At 41.0% G+C, this 19,876-nt stretch overlaps 1 protein-coding gene and 1 long non-coding RNA gene across 2 annotated transcripts in view; both read left to right on the forward strand.

Moving 5' to 3' along the window:
• The window catches only part of PTPRN2 (protein tyrosine phosphatase receptor type N2), a 583,237-nt gene that overhangs the window by 42,321 nt on the left and 521,040 nt on the right, over positions 1–19,876 (forward strand). The gene's annotated exons all lie outside the window — the stretch shown is intronic.
• Positions 13,045–14,095, forward strand: LOC117055564. The gene is made up of 2 exons (XR_004427650.1): positions 13,045–13,120; positions 13,637–14,095. It is a non-coding gene; the product is annotated as an uncharacterized LOC117055564 (long non-coding RNA).

Raw genomic sequence — 19,876 nt, forward strand, 5'->3', positions numbered from 1 at the left:
GAATCCCAAACCGGAATTAAGATTGCCGGAAAAAATATCAACAACCTCAGATATGCTGATGATACAACCTTGATGGCAGAAAGTGAGGAGGAATTGAAGAACCTTTTAATGAGGGTGAAAGAGGAAAGCGCAAAATATGGTCTGAAGCTCAACATCAAAAAAACTAAGATCATGGCCACTGGTCCCATCACCTCCTGGCAAATAGAAGGGGAAGAAATGGAGGCAGTGAGAGATTTCACTTTCTTGGGTTCCATGATCACTGCAGATGGTGACAGCAGTCACGAAATTAGAAGACGCCTGCTTCTTGGGAGAAAAGCAATGACAAACCTAGACAGCATCTTAAAAAGCAAAGACATCACCTTGCCGACAAAGGTCCGTATAGTTAAAGCTATGGTTTTTCCAGTAGTAATGTACGGAAGTGAGAGCTGGACCATCAAGAAGGCTGATCGCCGAAGAATTGATGCTTTTGAATTATGGTGCTGGAGGAGACTCTTGAGAGTCCCATGGACTGCAAGAAGATCAAACCTATCCATTCTCAAGGAAATCGGCCCTGAGTGCTCACTAGAAGGACAGATCCTGAAGTTGAGGCTCCAGTACTTTGGCCACCTCATGAGAAGAGAAGACTCCCTGGAAAAGACCCTGATGTTGGGAAAGATTGAGGGCACAAGGAGAAGGGGACGACAGAGGATGAGATGGTTGGACAGTATTCTCGAAGCTACTAACATGAGTTTGGCCAAACTGCGGGAGGCAGTGAAGGATAGGCGTGCCTGGCGTGCTCTGGTCCATGGGGTCACGAAGAGTCGGACACGACTGAACGACTGAACAACAACAAAGGTATGAATTTATGGTAATGCTAGCAATGCCACTGCAAGCTGAGGATCTGAAACCATGACAATGGCATTAAGCATTTGCTAAACAAAATCTGCTGTTCTATGCAGTGCAGTGTGTATCCTGTTTTCTGGTATAAGCTGGTGGCATTGTTTGTGTTTACTGTGACTTTTCAAAGGAATTGAATTAAATAAACTGAGGTCTGAATTAAATGGGCATGTGGTCTGATAGATATGGTGCTGGGCCTGGAGCTGGGAGACCTGTGTTCAGATCCTCCTTGAGCATTGAGCACTTAGTACTAATTTTTTAGGCAGGATTAACAGTGACCCACCTCACGGGGTTGTTAGGATTCAGGAGCAACAATTAATATAACCTTGCAGGCAAATCCAGAAAATATTTACTGGCTTATCTGCCTATAAAGGTAAAGGGACCCCTGACCATCAGGTCCAGTCGTGTCTGACTCTGGGGTTGCGGCGCTCATCTCGCTCTATAGGCCGAGGGAGCCGGCGTTTGTCTGCAGACAGCTTCCAGGTCATGTGGCCAGCATGACAAAGCCGCTTCTGGCAAACCAGAGCAGCGCACGGAAACACCGTTTCCCTTCCCGCCGGAGCGGTCCCTATTTATCTACTTGCACTTTGACATGCTTTCGAACTGCTAGGTGGGCAGGAATATGTATGTATCTGCCAATACATAGGCAGATATGTATCTGCCTATACATATCTGTATAATTAATTTATACATATACATATTATATCTGTATAATTATATCTGTATAATTAATTAATTGGAATATGTATCTGCCTATACATATCTGTATAATTAATTTATGTCATAGCGATAGCCTAAACAGAAAATAACACCCCCACCCACCAGTTTTTCAAAAGCTGTCTTGGGTAGTTACTTTGAGATGATTCTTAATCTCCTCAGAGATAATAAGCCAAATAGCTATTTACAAGTCTAGATTTATAAGTGAAAACACACCAACCTGTAAACCTAACTTGTTACAGCATTCTCAGATTTGAAGGAGGCTTGACTCACAATGTCATTGAAGGGTGCCACTTTCTACCAATGATAAGAGCCTATTTATTTTCTCCCAGATAGCTGGCCTCAAAATTCAGTTTTTTGGTTTTTTTTAAGGTTCTGTGGCAAAGGAATGAAATCTGCATAGCAGTGATCCTCTATAATAGGAATAGGTATATGTGGCTGGAGATTTGTTTGTGACAGAAGGTAACAGAGCTGTGCATTATTATTATTAGACATGTTTATACTCCACTTCATGGCATGAAGCCGCTGAAGAAGTGTACAGTGGTACCTCAGGTTAAGTACTTAATTCGTTCCAGAGGTCCGTTCTTAACCTGAAGCGAACTTAACCTGAAGTACCACTTTAGCTAATGGGACCTCCTGCTGCCGCTGCGCCGCCAGAGCACGATTTCTGTTCTTAAGTGGAGTTCTTAACCTGAAGCGTATTTAACCCGAGGTACCACTGTACTGTGTAAAAGCAGAATAAAACACATACCCTTAAGAGCAATAAGATCAGTTCAACAAACTAAATCAATAAAACCATATATACAAACTAAAAACAATGGAAACACTTCCTCAGTTGATCTTTATAAATGGCTGGGTTATACAGAACCTCAAGAACAGCCTCTCCTCATATAAACTGGCCCAGACTTTGTGTTCCTCTTCTGAGGCCCTTCTAGGCCTGGACGATATATCAATATATCGCCCAGGACCAGTATGAGGAGCAGACTGTGATGTCGGTTTCACTCAGCGGTATATCGCTGATGAAACCACCACCGCTTCCGTGTCCCTCTGCTAGCGACTTCCTCCAGCGAGCATTGCTAGTAGAGGGACTCAGGAGAGGTGGCAGTTTCACCAGCACGCTGGGGTGAAACTGCCTCAGCTCCCACGATGAGAGCTGTGGCAATTTTACTCAGTGCCTCGCAGGCTGAGGCCAATTCAGCTTGTTTTTTCAACATGGTGGTATATCATCAGACCGTGATGTTTGGCTGGTGATATACCGCAATGTTGAAAAGATGATATTGCCCAGCTCTAGGTCTTTCTTCATGTGCTTCCTCCATGTGAGGTCTGGAGGGTGGCAATGCGATAATGGGCCTTTTCTGCAGTGGCTTCCCATTTGTGGAATGCTTTCCTCAGGGAGCTTTGCTTGGCGTCTTCACTGTATACATTTAGGTACCCGGTGAAAATGTTCCCCTTCAGCCAGGCCTTTGGCTGATTAATATTATATAGCCTTTTAAGTGTGTTTGTGGGAAGTGGGGTTTATTGTTTTGCTGTGGCCATGGCTGCCTTACCAACCAACAGATTAAGAAGACCTTTGATTATGACTTTTTTTGTAGCTGTTAATTGTTTTGACCTAGTTTACTTTTGTATGATTGCTAGGTTTTTTTTAAACTGGTATTTTTTAATTTAATGTTTGTTTGTTTAACTGGGGTCTCAAACCAGGGTACAATATACTGCTTTGGACTATTTATTGGTAGCAAATATGCAGATAATATTACAGGTACTTTGTTGTTGTTTTTTTACTTTGTCTATAGCCCATCTTGGCTCATGACACACAATATCATAGTTATTCTCATAATAATTGCTGGGATCAAGTTGGAGAAGGATTCTACAGCTGTGGGAGGTTTTATCAAGTTGCAACATCTGATTTCAGAAACAGGGTTTGCATCAGTATATTGGCTAAGTGAATCTTGTACTATATTAATGCAGAATAGTCATATTGTGCATCTTCTTGCCTAAAAGTTCCTGGAAGGTACCATGACAGGTTTATTATATCTCTCCCTATGCATCAAAGTCAGGCAGATAAGCAGGAAGCTGAGATAAGTTTAGTAAAATCAATCCACGGAGGGAATGGAGCAATTTATACGAAAGAGCTGTCAGTAAATGAAATGAAACGCAAAAGTATCTCGGTTGGTACGGTAAATCTTGCAATATAAAAATATTATCTCACGGGCCTTAATCTGAAGCAGTGTGCCCCATCGCTTAGTCCTGGAATATTTACTATTTTTCTAAGCAATGATACATTAAATATTAAGGAGAAAGTTGTTTATTTGAAGAAGGAGAGTCAAAGCAATTGGGGTAGAGATGCTCTTTCAGGTATACTTGCTTGTGTTCTGTCTACATTTACAATAGTGTAATAAAAATCATCCCAGTGGACAAAAAGCCCTATAGCAAAAGCAAAATAAACAAAGGTCAAGTGACCTGATGACATAGAGGGAAATTTCGTTCAGTCTCGTCTCTTCCCACAACAGAAGAATATGGTGGGTGGGTGGAGGGAATAATTGTTTGCTTTAAAGAAATGTCTGGTGTCCTTTGTTCTCACTTTTGGTGCTTTTGCACTGGGCAGTGACAGAAGGGCCCACTAACTCTCTGCGAAGTCTTTTCAAGGTGGGCAGGATACATAAGAGCTTCCTTGTACAAGTGGACTTCTTCTTGCATAACATACAATCCAATATATTTTTGCCTCTTACTCTTGTCCATTCATTTAAGAGTTTATGTTTTTTTTTTAATTTTGTTCATTCCAGTTTAAAACAATACAAGTTGGGAGGACAGTTCAGTCACAGACTCTATGCAATATGGCAATGTTTGCTTTAAATCAAACTATATTTAGTTTCATTGGCCTGTTGGTGGAAGTTCGTATGTGGCTTTCTGTCCCCACATAGTTTTGTGTCCTGTGGTATGCTTTGATTCATAACAGAAAACCCCACCCCACCCCACTTCTGGTAAGGATGAATTTGTTTGTTTGTTTGTTTTGCCCATCAGGCTGAAGCCAGAAACTGGGTGGACATTTGGGAGGGAATTCACAGCCGGCAACAAGCAAGAAATATCTCTCTGAAATTTCACACACCTGCAAACATGCATTTTTTTTCTTTGCTGTAAGTTTACTGGACTTGAAAGGAGGTTCTGTGATCTGCCACTTTAGGCAGCAGAGCATTTCTCTATTACTCATCTGTTGCTTCCTTTAATAAACAGTTCTTCCTGAAGGAGAAATTATAGCTGCTACATTCAGTATCTGGAGAATTTGAATGATTAATTCCACAATAAATTTCTGCATGGGGTAATGGTTATCTAGTATCAAATGAGAGCATTGTCTTGGGAGCAGTTATGGTGTCAGAGCTGCTCAGCTTGCCTTGCAGTTTTTCAGTTGACCTGCAGATAAGCAGATACCCATGCTCACTAAGATGAATTTATGAGAATTGTGTCTAGTGGAGCTCTTCTTGTTAAGGGTCTGTCAGCACTTCTGTTTGAAGCAAATATTTCATTAATATGTGCAAGCCTTATTTTAACCAGCAGCTAGTAAACCTTTTGGAGGTCTGCTTTGGGTTCAGAGTGCAACGTGCCCTAATGAAGAAAAATAATAATTTATGATCTCATTGTTGAATATCCTTATAGTTGATAAGTAAGAATTCAACAAAGGAAGGGAGGGAAGCCTTATCATTTAAGAACATATGTGCTTCAGCAAAACATTTGCATCCACTGCACGCACACACAAAATCATAATGCTCAACTGACCCTACTAAATTGACTCTGTGCACCTTTCTCAGTGCTAATAAGGATGTAAAACGGAGACCAGTGGTGTGACTACAGCTGGATTGGGGCCATAATATCAAACTGAAATAAGATATGAGTTGATAATGCTTGTTTAAGTTCAACATAAGAAAAGCACTGCTGGATCAGACCAAATGGCTATCTAGTCTTGTTCTCAGAGGGGCCACCTACTTATATATTGTTACAAAAGTTGGGTGCCACCCCTATCCTCTGCCCAGTGGTAGCAAGATTCTTTCATCAGGGCTTGAGATATGTGGTGGTTCATTATATAGTAGTTCTGAATGGTTTATATGGGAACAGAGCAACTGTAGGTTTGCAAGTAAAATTATAACACTTGGTATAAATGTCCCAGTTTGCAATTCTTGCTATTTTAGCCACATAACATTGTTCTACTAAATGTAAGCTTCTCAGAGGAGCTGTTTTCTTCTTGACTTTCCTCATAAATGACTATGCCTTGGAGGTCTATAAGACAGTTAATCACCTGAGCAGGTGGTTTCTGTTTACTGGAGAGGGTAAGAAGGGGGGGTGTTAATAGACAAAAACAGACCTATGTGAGTCCCAGATTCATTAAGCTGCAGTTTAAAGCACCTGCTGGATCCAAAAGGCATCTCATTCCATGATTTGCATACAAAAAACAAAATAAAAATTGACATGCAGGCTGCTTTAAAGGGGAAACACTCTCAATTTCTGTGCTGAGACTCATTAAATAGCCTTAATATGCACAGCTCAGGAGGTAAACCTCACAATGGACCAATTGAATAATCTTAAAATGTGTGATGTTATTTATTGTTTGCCTGCATGAATTCTTTTATGCCAAAAGAAACGGTCATTTGGGGAATGTTTACAGCCAATTAACCATTTAGCCAGGAGCATGGATGCCTGCAGTGAAGGAGTTAGTCAAACCTTTTATAACATTACACGTGAGTATTTTTTTGAAACCCAGGGGGATGTAATTAAATTGTTGCATTTTTTTAAGCCAATAGCAACTCTCAACAAACAATTGCATTTCTTTTCTATCAAGCAATGGCCCTTAGGTTGACAAGGTACCCTTTCTACACTATGATGATGCAGTTGTTATTTAGATGCTCCTTCCCCGCTTTTCCAATTTTCAGTAAGGATAACAATGTAAGATAAATATGAAATTCAAATAATGTAATATTAGGTATCATGAACTGGTAACATGATCTTTTTAAAGGTTTTGAAATAGCTTTAAGTTCAACCAATACATTCAAATAATGGGCAATGTCTTGTCCTTATTTAGGAAAAAAGAAAAAGAAAGTTAAGAACTTCATCTGCATTTGTTATTTGCATAGGATCATTAGGGCCAGAAAATCCTCCTATGCCCTAGAGAGGTATCCAGTTTGGTATGTTTATTTTACTTGTATTTAGTAAACAAAACTAAAAAGCTTTAAAACTGGATAATATTCATTTTCAGTTGGCATCCACTAATTCTTACTAATGAACTTTTGAAATAGAAAATTTTCTATAGAAAAATAAAGCAGTGGATTTTTAATTTTTTTTTTTTACATTTTGGAAATTTTCCGACTTGCATCATTAATGCAGGGCCATTAGCGGGTTGGAAACCATCTTAGATGGGTTGCACACTGCAGCGTTAAACCACTCCATGCTATTAGTTATCTGACTGTTCCATATCACTGCTTAACCCAATGTAAATTCATAAGTATTTGAATGTTTGGTTGTTCATACATTTTGGTAGGATAAACAAGACTGGACAATAATTAACAAAGACTTGGTATTAAAACAAACTGAGGGCGTTGCATTAATTGGATGTGGGCAATTGCACTTGAAAAATTAGGATAGATTGCCTCTATTCAGTCTCTCACTTGCCTGTTTCCTGTCAAGGAACAGCTGCTTTCTCATGTGACACAATTGGCTCTGAGACCGCCTTGGTGGGCAGATTTTGTGATGTGTGAAAGTATCAGCTTACTGCTGGAAGAAACTGTTCTTCATTTCAGGAGGACATGCCAGCTGGCTTCCTCAACATATATCCATGGCATTTAGCTTCTTTCATAAAAATCACAGGGTTTTTATTTGTCCTTATCAGACATTTCCTACAATAATGTTCATCAAAGGGTACAATTTACCAGGGTTTTATGGTAGCCCTTTCAAATAGCACCTCATTCTCTTTCAAACAAGTCATTTCACACGAGACAAAAGTTAAATGGTTTCCCCACCTCCACCCCCACCCATGCCCACAACCAAATCCAGTGAAGCTGTTTGCAGGGTATAATCACTGATATTAGAAGATGCATCTTTGATGCAGCAATGGTGAAACCTTGGGCACTTTATATCATTGGCTTTATGATATATAATATCTCTCATGGATGGTCAATAGCCATTCATAATTTTATGCCAGATAATTCTTGCACCTGGCTCTTAGCGCATCCTCCATCCCAAACTCCACTGGTTTTATTGCAAGTCATCTGACAGACTACGAATACTTACTTTTTCAATCGCCAGGTTGCTGTTAGTCTTGCCCTTTCTGTCTGTCAGACTCCGTTTCTTCAGAATTGGTGGGATGGGCAAGGCAAAGGCAGAGGCACACAATTGGTCTATTAGAGGGGAGCTGTTCTGCTCTAGGTGGGATGTTCAGCCAGACAGGATTCTAATCTGGGCAGTGCTAGGTATGGGTTCAGGTACAGCAGGGCTAGCAAAACAAAGTGCAGATTTCAATTGGTCAAGTCAAGCAGGAATATATGGGAGTGTAGCTCCACAGTCTCTCCCCCCCCCCCCGGCAGAAGTGGTGAAGCTATCCTTCAAAGTACAGAGTGTGCGGGTAATTGAGGAGCCCTCCTTTATTTGAGAAGTGAATGAAGTGATAGGAATGCTTTCAAGTTTGTTACAGATTAGGATAGAAGAAGGTAGAGAATGAGAAAAATAAGATGAGCCTGAATACGTTTTTTCCTTTTAAAAAATAGGTTTCCTACTTCCTACTACCAGTTTAAATGGTATCATTATGAGGGGAAATTGTTTCCTACCTACCTTCCTTCCTTCCTTCCTTCCTTCCTTCCTTCCTTCCTTCCTTCCTTCCTTTTTTGTAAATTGCTTTTCCATAATATGTAAGTTGAAGTCTAAGTTAATGTTTTCCTTGGTAAGTTATATTTCTTTTCTGTATGATCATCTTATAAAATTGCACCAGCAGCCATCTTGAAATAGACAGCTTACTGTAGCATGGGGAACTTCTGGATGTTTTATCAGTTGTCAGAGTTTATTTCCTCTTCCGTCACAACCTCTCTCACTAGGAAAAACATGTTCAGTACAGAGACAAAATTCTGATACTATTGGAAGCCTGCATAGTCCTGGGCAGCTTGCGATTTGTCTTCTGAGAAATTTATCCAGAGGAAAAAAATAAAGGCATAATGCACCTGTCCTCAGACTGACTTCAATTTGAGAGGGCAAGTTCTTATAAAGGGATATGTTATGAAGCAGACAATGGAATATACACTGCTGTCAAAGGTGGACAATGGCTGGTGCTTTAATGATTAAATTTTTACCACCACCACCCCGCTGCAATATGCTGTTTATTAAAAGGGATAGAAAAGAAAAGACATTATTGGAGATGGAATTTAATTATTCTCCAAATAACATGTGCAGATTTATTAATCTAGTATGTGATTTATGCTGAACTTGTACTGCAAATTCAGCTTGGATACTTCTGAATGCATGGATCCAAATGTCCTTGCATTCTCACCAAGTATTTAAAGGGCAACACAGTTAAAGCAACTTCTGTCACATCTCTTCATGATTCATCAGGTTTTATTGCCGTTGGCAATGCATCAGTTCATGGGATATCTCCCCCCCCCCTTCACCAGAAAGGTTCAGCGCAAAATATATTTATAATATTTCTCAAAGCTTAAAGAAGCTGTATTTGAGGAATGACTCGTTCTGCAGGAGGCAGTGTATTTGCAGTGGATACAGTGCTGGCGTAGGGCCAAGGACACATGGGTCCAAATGCCAGTTCAGCCATGAAATTTATTGACTAACCTCGAAGCGGTCACTGTTGCACGGCCAAGCCTACCTATGATGTGGAGGAGACCAATAACGTTTGTTCTTAATCTATAGCCTGTGGTTTCTCTGGAGGAGCCATTAACCCCTTCCTCCATGTCCAGTTCAACAATGAGATCTCTGGGTATGGTGGACAGCTGTTGGAGCAACTGGACATGGAAGAAGGGGTTAATGTCTCCTCCAGAGAAACCACAGGCTATAGATTAAGAACAAACATTGGTTGCGGTTCATGGTTTGTCTGGAGCGTGATAAACTGTTAACCTGGACTTGAGCAACACAATAAGCCAAACCATGACTTGGCTTACAGCAGCAGGACTGCAGGTAGAACAAAGTGGCAATGGTCTTCTTTTGGAGTGTGAGCCCGCACACATGTTTTGACTTAGAATTATGTATGATTTCATAAATTAATTAGCACCATGTGAACCAGGTACTTTTTGTCCTGAATCTGTTAGCCATCATTGTCATTTAGTGCCTTCAAGTTGTAGGTGGAATCTACACACATATTAAAAACGCTGTGAAAATGCTTTTAAAAAAAGTTTTGAAAAATACATTGAATTCGGCATAGCTTACCATCGCCATCTAGTGTCACATTTGTATATTGCACTTTACAACACATTTAAAACGTTTTATTTGCAGCTGTATAGCTATGTTCCCAGTGGTATATGGGAAAGGGAGAGTTGCTTTTCTCCAACCACTTTACACATAATTTTATAAACCTCTATCATATGCTAGCCATTTTTATAAACTAAAAAGTGCCATAGGCCTTCCCTCATGGGTAATGAGATCTAATGTCTTTCTCATTAGGATGCCCTTCTATTTGGCAGAAGTTTCATAGTTTTATTGAAAGTCTACGTTGTAAAAGTGAGATAAATTCTGCTAATTGGAAGACATATTGCTGTGTTTGCAGGAACTGTTGCATATTTTGTGTTCTGACAGATGGCTGTTGCATATTAATTTGGGAGGTTGTTTAACTTTATCAGGAGGCATTTGAGGGAAAGCTTCAGAAATATCAGGTCCTTTTAATTTGTATTCTTTTTCAATGGATGTGAGCATTGTTTCAGTTTAAATTAAACTAGTGCTCAGTGAGGCATTAGCTACAAATATGTTGTAATTAGAAGGTTTAAAAGCTATCAAAATTTAATAGGCTGCATTACTGAAAATTATATTACTTTGCTCCTGAACTGAGTTCCATTACAAGAAAGAGGGCAATCAAGCTGACCTCTTATTTCATCAGTCTTCTGCTTCAGCTTAAGAGGTCTTCGATATATAAAGAATATTGATTGTTGCTAATACTATTTAGGGAGAGTAGGAGTTATTATATATATGGACCTGCCGCTCATCACGGGAGCATTGCAGAATTGTTTGGCTGAATTTATTCATGATTAAATATTAGAAGGTAACATGTTTGCTAACTCAAAATAAATTTGATGCAGCCAGGGGGTTGTTAATCTTTATTTTCTTGTTTTTATTTTAATGTATATGATTTGTGTTGTATATGTTTCATTTTGATATAATAATCTTTTATAAAAGGTAATGGGCACTTGGAGATCTAATTATAGTAAACGACATGTGTTTATACCATGACGGAATACAATTCAGAATTGATGATGATGAAACTGGTCGAGATAGCAGTAAATATTCATTATACCAGTAATCAATGCTGCATGTCTTACACTGCCCGTGTAACAACTACATGGGGCTGAAGATAGCCATGTTCTCATTCCCAGCCACAGTTCAGACTGTATGCTGTAGTGGAACAGAACACTGTTTTGTCTCAGGTTGCTTTAACATGAATGATAAATGGTAATAAATATGATTGTCTCCTGGATGGAGTCATACTGCTTGGAATTTCCACTTTTGACTTCTCATTCGAACATGGTGATTTACTAAATGTACGGTATAAAGAAAGCATGTTGGGTTTGAGAGGGAAGCGGGAACAGACTTTCCTCGCTTCCTTTTCCTAACTTACCATGGTTTGCAAGTGTGCCAGATAAGAATTGGGCTAAGCCCCCAAGCTCATATTTTGTCCATTTCTTCCTCTTACCCCCCACACCGATGGCATGTGGCCCTGGGAAGGTAGCTCAGGACTGAATACAGTCCGTAGACTGCAAAAAACGTTCCTCACCCACGAACTGAACAAGATTCATATTTGATTAGTGCTTCCTTTGAAATAGCAGGAGTTAGAACAGTAAGACATACAGCTCAAAGCATAGCTTTGGCCTATTCATTGTATTTTCATATGTGTTGCAGCATGACAATAAACTTCACTCACACACAACATGAGTATACTGTCTAGTAAGAGTAGGGAGGACTACCGTATTTTTCGCTCCATAAGATGTACTTTTTCCCTCCTAAAAAGGAAGGGAAAATGTCTGTGCATCCTATGGAGCAAAGGTACTGACTGCAGTGGGATCCCTCAAGTGGAGGGATGCCTCTGCCGCCGGAGCCATGGCTCTCAGAGGCGGGGGAGGGCGAGCAGCCCGAAATCGGGCTTCTCCCCGCTCTGCCGGGGCTACCGTCGGCTGCAGAGCAGTGGGGGAGGGGCAAGCAGCCTGAAATCCTCCCAAGCAAAGCGAGAGCACCAGAGAGGCTGTCGCTCCACTTGCAAAAGCGACAGCCTCCCCAGGGCTGAGCCGGGCTTGTGCGCCTGCCTTGCCTGCCTGCCGTGAGCTCCTCCTTTAAATCAAGCAAAGCGCTTGCTTTAAAGGAGGAGCCCAAGGAAGGCAGGCACGGAAGGCAGGAGGAGCCCACGGAAGGCAGTGGCAAGTGGGGGAAGGGGCATCCCTTCTTCCCCGCCCCCTCCCCCCCCAAGCCTGCCCCACTTGCTTTGCAGCAAGCCTGGAGGCTCCCAGCTCGCTGTCAAGCAAGAAAAGCAAGAGCCGCTTGGGCACTGTGCTTCTGTCCTTCCTTCCTTCCTTCCATCCATCCTTCCCTCTCCCTCCCTCCCTCTCTCTCTTTCACCCCTTCCTTCCTTCCCTTCTCTCTCTCTCTCTCTCTCTTTCTTTCACCCCTTCCTTCCTTCCTTCCTTCCTTCCTTCCTTCCTTTCTCTCTCTCTTTCACCCCTTCCTTCCTTCCTTCCTTCCTTCCTTCCCTTCTCCTTCTTCCTTTCCTTCTTTCCTTCTTTCTTTCTCTCTCTCTTTCACCCCTTCCTTCCTTCCTTTGCTTTTCCCTCTCCCAGTCCCTCCGCTGCTGCTGCCTCCTCCGCTCCCACTCCAGCACCCTCCTCCCAGCCTTTTAGAGGAGGAAAACCAGAAAAATGTTTTTTTCCTTGTTTTCCTCCTCTAAAAACGAGGTGTGCCCTATGGTCCGGTGCGCCCCATGGAGCGGAAAAATACAGTATGTTAGAGTCTCCTTTGGCCAGAGCTCTGAGTCTCAATGTCTCATATAACCAACATGCTTAAATCTAATTCATGCATGAAGCGGTTAATACCATAGAGTAAGCTGTCCTGCCTGGCTTAGCCTACCTAGATCACTTCCCCTAACCTTGGGAGGAAATAGGTAAGCAAGCCTATTGTTTCTCTCCAGTTTACCTGGGAAGCCCAACTTGTGAAGTGGTTTATGTTGATAGCTCCATCTCAGACTGCATGGTTGTCATTATACCAATAATTTAGGAACTTTCACCACTTTGTAATGAAGCCAAGTTTTTTCTGCCTGTGCAACTTTATGAAGCATAAGAATCTGACATTTCAAGGGTTTGTAAGTAACCAAATTTACCAAATATGTGGTCTTGTAAGTAACCAAATATGTAGTCTTTTCCTATGGTGGCGGAAGAGGGGAATTTGGGAAAGAAAGTTTTCAAGCGTGCATTTTGGAACTCACTTTAAAAGGCATAATTCCACGCTTCACTTTGCTGCATATTTTTTGACTTTTAATCTCTGATGAGGTTATCTCACCAAAGAGTACTTGGCATCCAGGAGATATAGATATATATATTTGCACCAACAAAAACATGGGAAGGCCTGTTGAGGAGAGCCACATCCAGACTCTCAGTGCATTTTCCAGCATCCTGCTGTTGCTTGTCAGATCTAAAAGACTTAAGATTTTGAAAAGTTTTTTGCTTTTGTTGAAACTTTTTGTTGCAAAATTGTTTTGCTTTTGTTGAAACTTTCCTGCCTCAAAAGAGTGCCCCAGCTGTCCTAAAACTGTATAATTAATGTCTGTTCAGATTTAACCCAGCCATCTGTTTGCAACTTACTCCTCTTCTTTTTGCAGCATAGCTTCTGCTTAAAGGATTTTCTGCGCCAGAAGAATATACGCCACAAAGGGGTTTCTACAGCAGCTCCCAAAATGCATTAAAAGAAATACAAAATTCTAAACTATCCATCAAAGCCCACTTTTCAGATCTCATTTTTCCCAAGCTCGGGGAAGCACATCGGAATGAAAACCACTAACAACTTATAGTAAATCCTGTGCAATTCACGTTTTGAATGGGGTAACTCCATAATCTTCTGCAGGTTAAAGGCTTCACTTTTGAGCATTTGATCCCTATCTAGTAATTGGAACAAGATTTTATCTGAACACGTTCAAGTGGATATAAAATGTTTCATTTTGTGGCCTTTATAAATGGAATCATACCAGTTTCAGAAGAATTTCTGTTCTAGTGCATTGTTTGGACATGTTTTTATTGCTTATTAAAACATCTGTTTGATACCGTACTTAAGCAAACAAAAACAAAAAACCACAAATTGAGTTGTTTCACTCTTAACTTATAATGTATTTTAAGAGCTCGGCAGCATCCAGAATAAAATGAAAGGAAATTATTTTTTAAAACAAAGTTTTGAAGAGAAGTTGTAGAAGAGTAGTTTTTGTTAGTCACTTAATTTGCTACTGCTTCCTACAGATACTCATCTTGTTTTATATTAATAGCATGCCCTATCCTGTAGACTCATCGGCAATGACAAGCATTGTCACCGTCAGCAATGACAAGCATTGTTGATGGCTCCAACAAAATTAAAAAAAATGTTTGGGAAGCTAATTTCCTTTTCTTTATTAATCTGTTCCTGGGACATATTCAGTCTTTGACTCTTCCCCACTGCCCAAGCAATTCTTCTACTTTATCCCATTGTGCAATAAAAAAAAATGTTAAAAGGGAATTAAAATGGTTAATGGTACTGATGTCACGTCCACAGAAATGGCAGCCCGTCGTGGTTAACTATTATGCTGCTATTTTGAAACAGAAACTTTTGCAGGGAAACTAGGCTAGTACTATTTTCAGCTTGAGCATTCTCAACAAATTCTGAGATAGAGAGTTCTTAATGGAAAATCCCAGTATGTAGCTCCAATGCATTACTTAACATCTAAGCCTTCTGTGGTGTTTGATCTCTCCTTCATGCTTGCCTTTCCTTCTCCTTAGATATGATTACTGTCCTTGAAATGTGTTCTGGTTCTTAAAGAAACTGATGCTGTTTTGCTCTCAGATTATTTCTGAATTCATTGGCTTGGAGGAGGCATTCCCCACCTCTTTGTACCCAAAATATAGGCCTATTCTCTGATTTTATGCAGTGCTAAGGACACTGTGTTCTGTAGCCTTGCTAACACTGACATATTATTTAGCAGAGATCAAAGACTGCCTACTTCTCCTCTATATATAAGAAATTAGCAGAATAAACAACATCCAACACTCCTAATTACATAAAGCTGTTGCACACGTAAATGGAGAGAAGGAAAGCAAGGAGTCAAGGGCATCAAGCGGTTGAGGAGCAGGTATACATCTTGATGTTGTGCTGTCAGACAAGTTGTTTCCCAGCCAGCCAGCCTCATGCACAAACTCATTCCATTGTTGTCTGTCTGGTGCTCTTCTACTTGCATTGTTCTCTTCCAAATTCTCAAGCGTATTTGTTAAAAGCCTTAAGTATCTAAAGCGAATGCAAAAGACGACTAAGCATGCCTATATAATTTACCATTGACATGTGGCTTTCTAAAAATCTTGAACTTCTTTTTGCAATGTGATACGGCTTGTGCAAGGTGTGTTGTAGAGCTACCCTTCCCTACTGCCTCACTTATCTGAGGGACCCCGTGTTTCCCTGTTGGAGAAGGCATTGCTCGTTGATCTCAATGTGGAATTCACAGTAAACTTCACCCCACCCCACCCCCAATCAAACATCTGGATGGCTTTCAGTTGGGAATGGGATGGCCCAGGAGGTGTAAACTAACAAGAATAGAAAGTTCTTCCTCTGTGGGAAAGTTTCCAAGCTTAGCTGTAGTGTGGCTTCTCCTCTCCCTGCACTAGGACAATACTTCTGTGTTTATATGGCATCTTCTGCCCACATTATGACTCTGTGACAACATGCAGTTAAAACAATGTGGGTGGTATACATTTTACTTTTTTTTCATTTCTTACAGAATTATAGCCAGCAGTTTAACATCAATGTAAATGAGGTTGCATTTATACATTTCAAACTGTTATTAAACACGTATCAGTGGGTTCTCGGTAAAGGTAAAGGTAAAGGAACCGTGACAATTAAGTCCAGTCACAGATGACTCTGGGGTTGCGGTGCTCATCTTGCTTTACAGGCCAAGGGAGCCAGCGTTTGTCCGCAGACAGTTTTTCTGGGTCATGTGGCCAGCATGACTAAGCCGCTTCTGGCGCAACGGAACACCGAAACCAGAGCAGCGCATGGAAACGCCGTTTCCCTTCCCACCGGAGCAGTACCTATTTACCTACTTGCACTTTTGGGCGTGCTTTCGAACTGCTAAGTTGACAGGAGGTGGGACTGAACAACGGGAGCTCACGGGGATTCGAACTGCCGACTTTCTGATCGGCAAGACCAGGAGGCTCAGTGTGGCTATATTTCATATTATTATTATTATTATTTCTTTTTTTAAAGTTCTCAAAAAGTCAGTTTGTATTGTAATTCTTTTGCATTGGTTATGCTGGTCCTCCTACACTGGATTTCCTGTGTGAACAGGCAGTGAAGTTACGAGTGATATTGGAGCAGAGGATGCATCTTGGTTCCCCAAAGTGGCCACCCAGGTGCATTGGGGAACTTTTTAGCATTTATTTATTAGGTGGGAGCCTAATGGGATAGGAAAAGCCTCCTATTAAGACCATTGTTCTTTCTTGCTCACTGACTGGCAGCACGTTTAGAGGATTTCAGATTAGGTATTTTGCAGCTCTGCCTCCAGTATGTCAGGGATTGAATTGAAGCTCTTCTTTATGAGAAGTATGTACTCCACTTCTGAGCTATGATCCTTCCCTGAATATTTGACTAGAGCCGAATAATGGATGATCTGTCAGTCAACCGTGTTTGAGGAGTTAATTTAACTGTGAAAAGGTACATTCCAGGAGAGGAATATAGTTTCCAAGGAAGGAGGCGGGGGGACGGGACGACGACGACGACCCATAGAGGGGAATAAATCTTACAATCCGCTGTGAAAATGTTCATTGTTTAGGCTCAGCCTCACAAATGTGAACATGCATTCGGCAAATGGCATTGAGGAGGACGTGCTCCCCATTTATTTTTGTAATTATGCCTCCGCTTTAAATGCATATCATTATGGGATGAAGCTGGCTACGCTGAGTACATTTTTGGAGAATGAAGTGTTGATTGAAGGGAGCCTGTCTATAACCTCATAGAAATCCTGCCGGAATGGGGGACTTGACTAAGTAATTTGAGTTGCAAACAGCCGAAATTTTTATCAGCTGCCCTGCAGTAATTACCAAGCTAGGTTGGTGTGACTGGAATTGAGAGGTGAATAAAATCGCATTTAATGTCAGTCTCAGACAGATTTCAACCATTCTTTTTTATTTTTTTTGAGGGGGTGTGTGTAGAGTTGTACACATGTGCAATTGGCTTTGAAAACCTCCTCCACTGTACAGGTGTGAGAGAACAGCCTTGTCAATTTCACAATTTGAATACCCCATATTGCACTTCACTGTTACCATTGATGCTGCTCCAAGGAGGGGAGGGGCTGTTTGTCTCTTCAAGGGGGGTATTTATGCACACCAGCACTGATGCACGCTTTAATTTTGTAAGAATACGCTGACTCTATGAAAGGACTCTATGAATTGAAAAGTGGAGATGCTATGCGTACCTTTCCGCACTTGTTTCTTTTGTATCACAAAAAATATTTAATAAAAACTATTTAAAATAACTCCTTCATGGATCACTGCCTTGTCGTGGCGAAGGGGCTTGAATAACTCAGAGAAGCTATGAGCTATGCTGTGCAGGGCTACCCAAGACAGACAGGTCATAGCCGAAAGTTTAGACTAAATGTGATCCACCTGGAGAAGGAACTGGCAAACCACTCCAGTATCCGTGCCACGAAAACTCCATGGACATAAACAACAGGCATATAAAAGTTATGACACTGGAAGATGAGCCCCTCAGGTCAGAAGGCGTCCAACATGCTACTGAGGAAGAGCGGAGGACAAGTACAAGTAGATGTAGAGCTGATGGAGCGGCTGGGCCAAAGCCGAAAGGTCGCTCAGTTGTGGGTATGCCTGGAAGTGAAAGGAAAGTCCAATGCTGTAAAGAAAAATATTGCATAGGAACCTGGAATGTAAGATCCATGGACCATGGTAAGCTGGATGTGGTCAAAAGAAGACAGGAGTGCCTGGCGTGCTCTGGTCCATGGGGTCATGAAGAGTCAGACATAACTAAATGACTAAACAGCAACAACAATTTAAAAAAAAACAAAACACTGAGCAAGATATAAGTTAAACTGGTAAGGCGTTCCCCCATGTGGATTACAGGAAAACGGCAAGGAGAGGGCAGCAGCACAGTTTAAAAAGAATGCCTGCTGGATGGCACCTGTGTCCAGTTGCAGAGCCAACATTTGGGGCAGGCAAGCAGGAGATGAGAGTGTTTTCTTTTGAACCAGCTGTAGGGGTACAATAACATTTAGAGTGGAAAAAACCTAACTTGCAAATTGTGATAAAGCACATTAATGGAAGTGAGAGGATGTTCCTAAGGCGCTTCTTGCTAGAGAGGGATAGTTTTGGAATGGCAGCACCTCACAGGAGCAGGATTGGGCATACAACCCAAGCAGTGGTTCCCCTGGGACAGCTGTTCTGCCTAGCTGACGTGCTATTAACTTCATTGCATGACGCTGTTCAATTTCCATGAGGCAGATTTAATTTTATAACTGTCCAGGGAAACAGTTCTGTCTGTCCTCTGTGTGCATCACGTGTCTATATTCTGCTGTTCTATTCCTGGCCTTAGTATATTATTTGTTCCAGAGACTTTTGTGGCAGAGTGAGACAGAAGCCAGAAATTTAGCAAGCATGTTTTTAAGAAGGCAAATAGCAGGCCCCCCAAGTAACAGCAGGAGGGCCAGGAGGAGGATAGCTAGGGTTTCCTCCATATGCATATTGTAGTTAAAGGGAGCTGGTGTTTCCTCAGGACTATAGGGGGGCATGGGAGGGTTAAACTCCTCCTCCTGTTGCTTAGTTGCCATGCAGCTCCTATTTATATTTTTAAAAGCATGCATGTTGATTGCATTCATGCAATCTGCTTTACATAGACTTTGGTCCTTAGTGGGATAGAGGAGAACTTGAATATTATGATCTGGATGAATTGGTGGATCAAATTCTGCCTACTCTTATTGGGGAGTGTAGCGGAGAGCTAAACGAGTGGGTGAAAAATATAGATAATTATTGAAATGTGGTTGACTGATTATGCCATCTGTTATAGTGTGCTAAGGGTCTCTCTCTTTATCCTTCCCGCTCTTCATTTCCTGCACTCTTGCAGAAGTTGCAGAATTACAACGTGTGTTTGTGTTTGTGTGTGTATGTATGGAATACAAATGTAGAGAGCAAAATATGACATAAATCATCCTATCTTTAAGTCCATGTAATGTATATGTAGTATACACAATTTATAACCGAAATTTACAAAAAACAACAATACAGGTCAGACTTTATTGGAATACTTATGGTTGAATTATTATCTTGATATTTCAATATTTTGGGACTCTGAGTTAGATTTCTTAGAATTTTAGCATCCTTATTCAAACAGAGGTCTACATTTGTAAACTAGCTTGTAATCTCTGCTATCTTTATTTCTTCTATTTTGCAACCATCTGCTCAGCTTCAGCAATATGTACAGATTTTTGCCTTAAAGGCCACCTAGAGACAATTTTGGAACTAAGGAAGCTAAAGGATAAAATAGTAAGAAGGAAGGAAATATAAACTCGGGTGTTCTAAAAGCACTAGTAGCAGCTGTTGCTGGATATTGCAGAGATAGGCAAATGAGCTTGCATTTCATTATTAATAATTTATTTTTATAACTGGTGGAGCCATGAAAAGGGCTAAGGAGGTTTCCCTTTGCTTAAATAGAACTGAATGTGTCGCTCAGAGCAGTTGCAGGTATGGAGGAGCCAAGAAAGAGACACAATACTACCCTGAGAAAATGGTTTTGAAGCACTGTATATCAGAGGGGGGCAGTCAGAAGAAGATAGACCAGGATCTGTGATTTGCAAATCTGCAGGGGTTTTGACCCTGGATTGTTT

The sequence above is a fragment of the Lacerta agilis genome, chromosome 12 (genome assembly GCF_009819535.1).
Source record: "Lacerta agilis isolate rLacAgi1 chromosome 12, rLacAgi1.pri, whole genome shotgun sequence".
NCBI classification, from domain to species: domain Eukaryota; kingdom Metazoa; phylum Chordata; class Lepidosauria; order Squamata; family Lacertidae; genus Lacerta; species Lacerta agilis.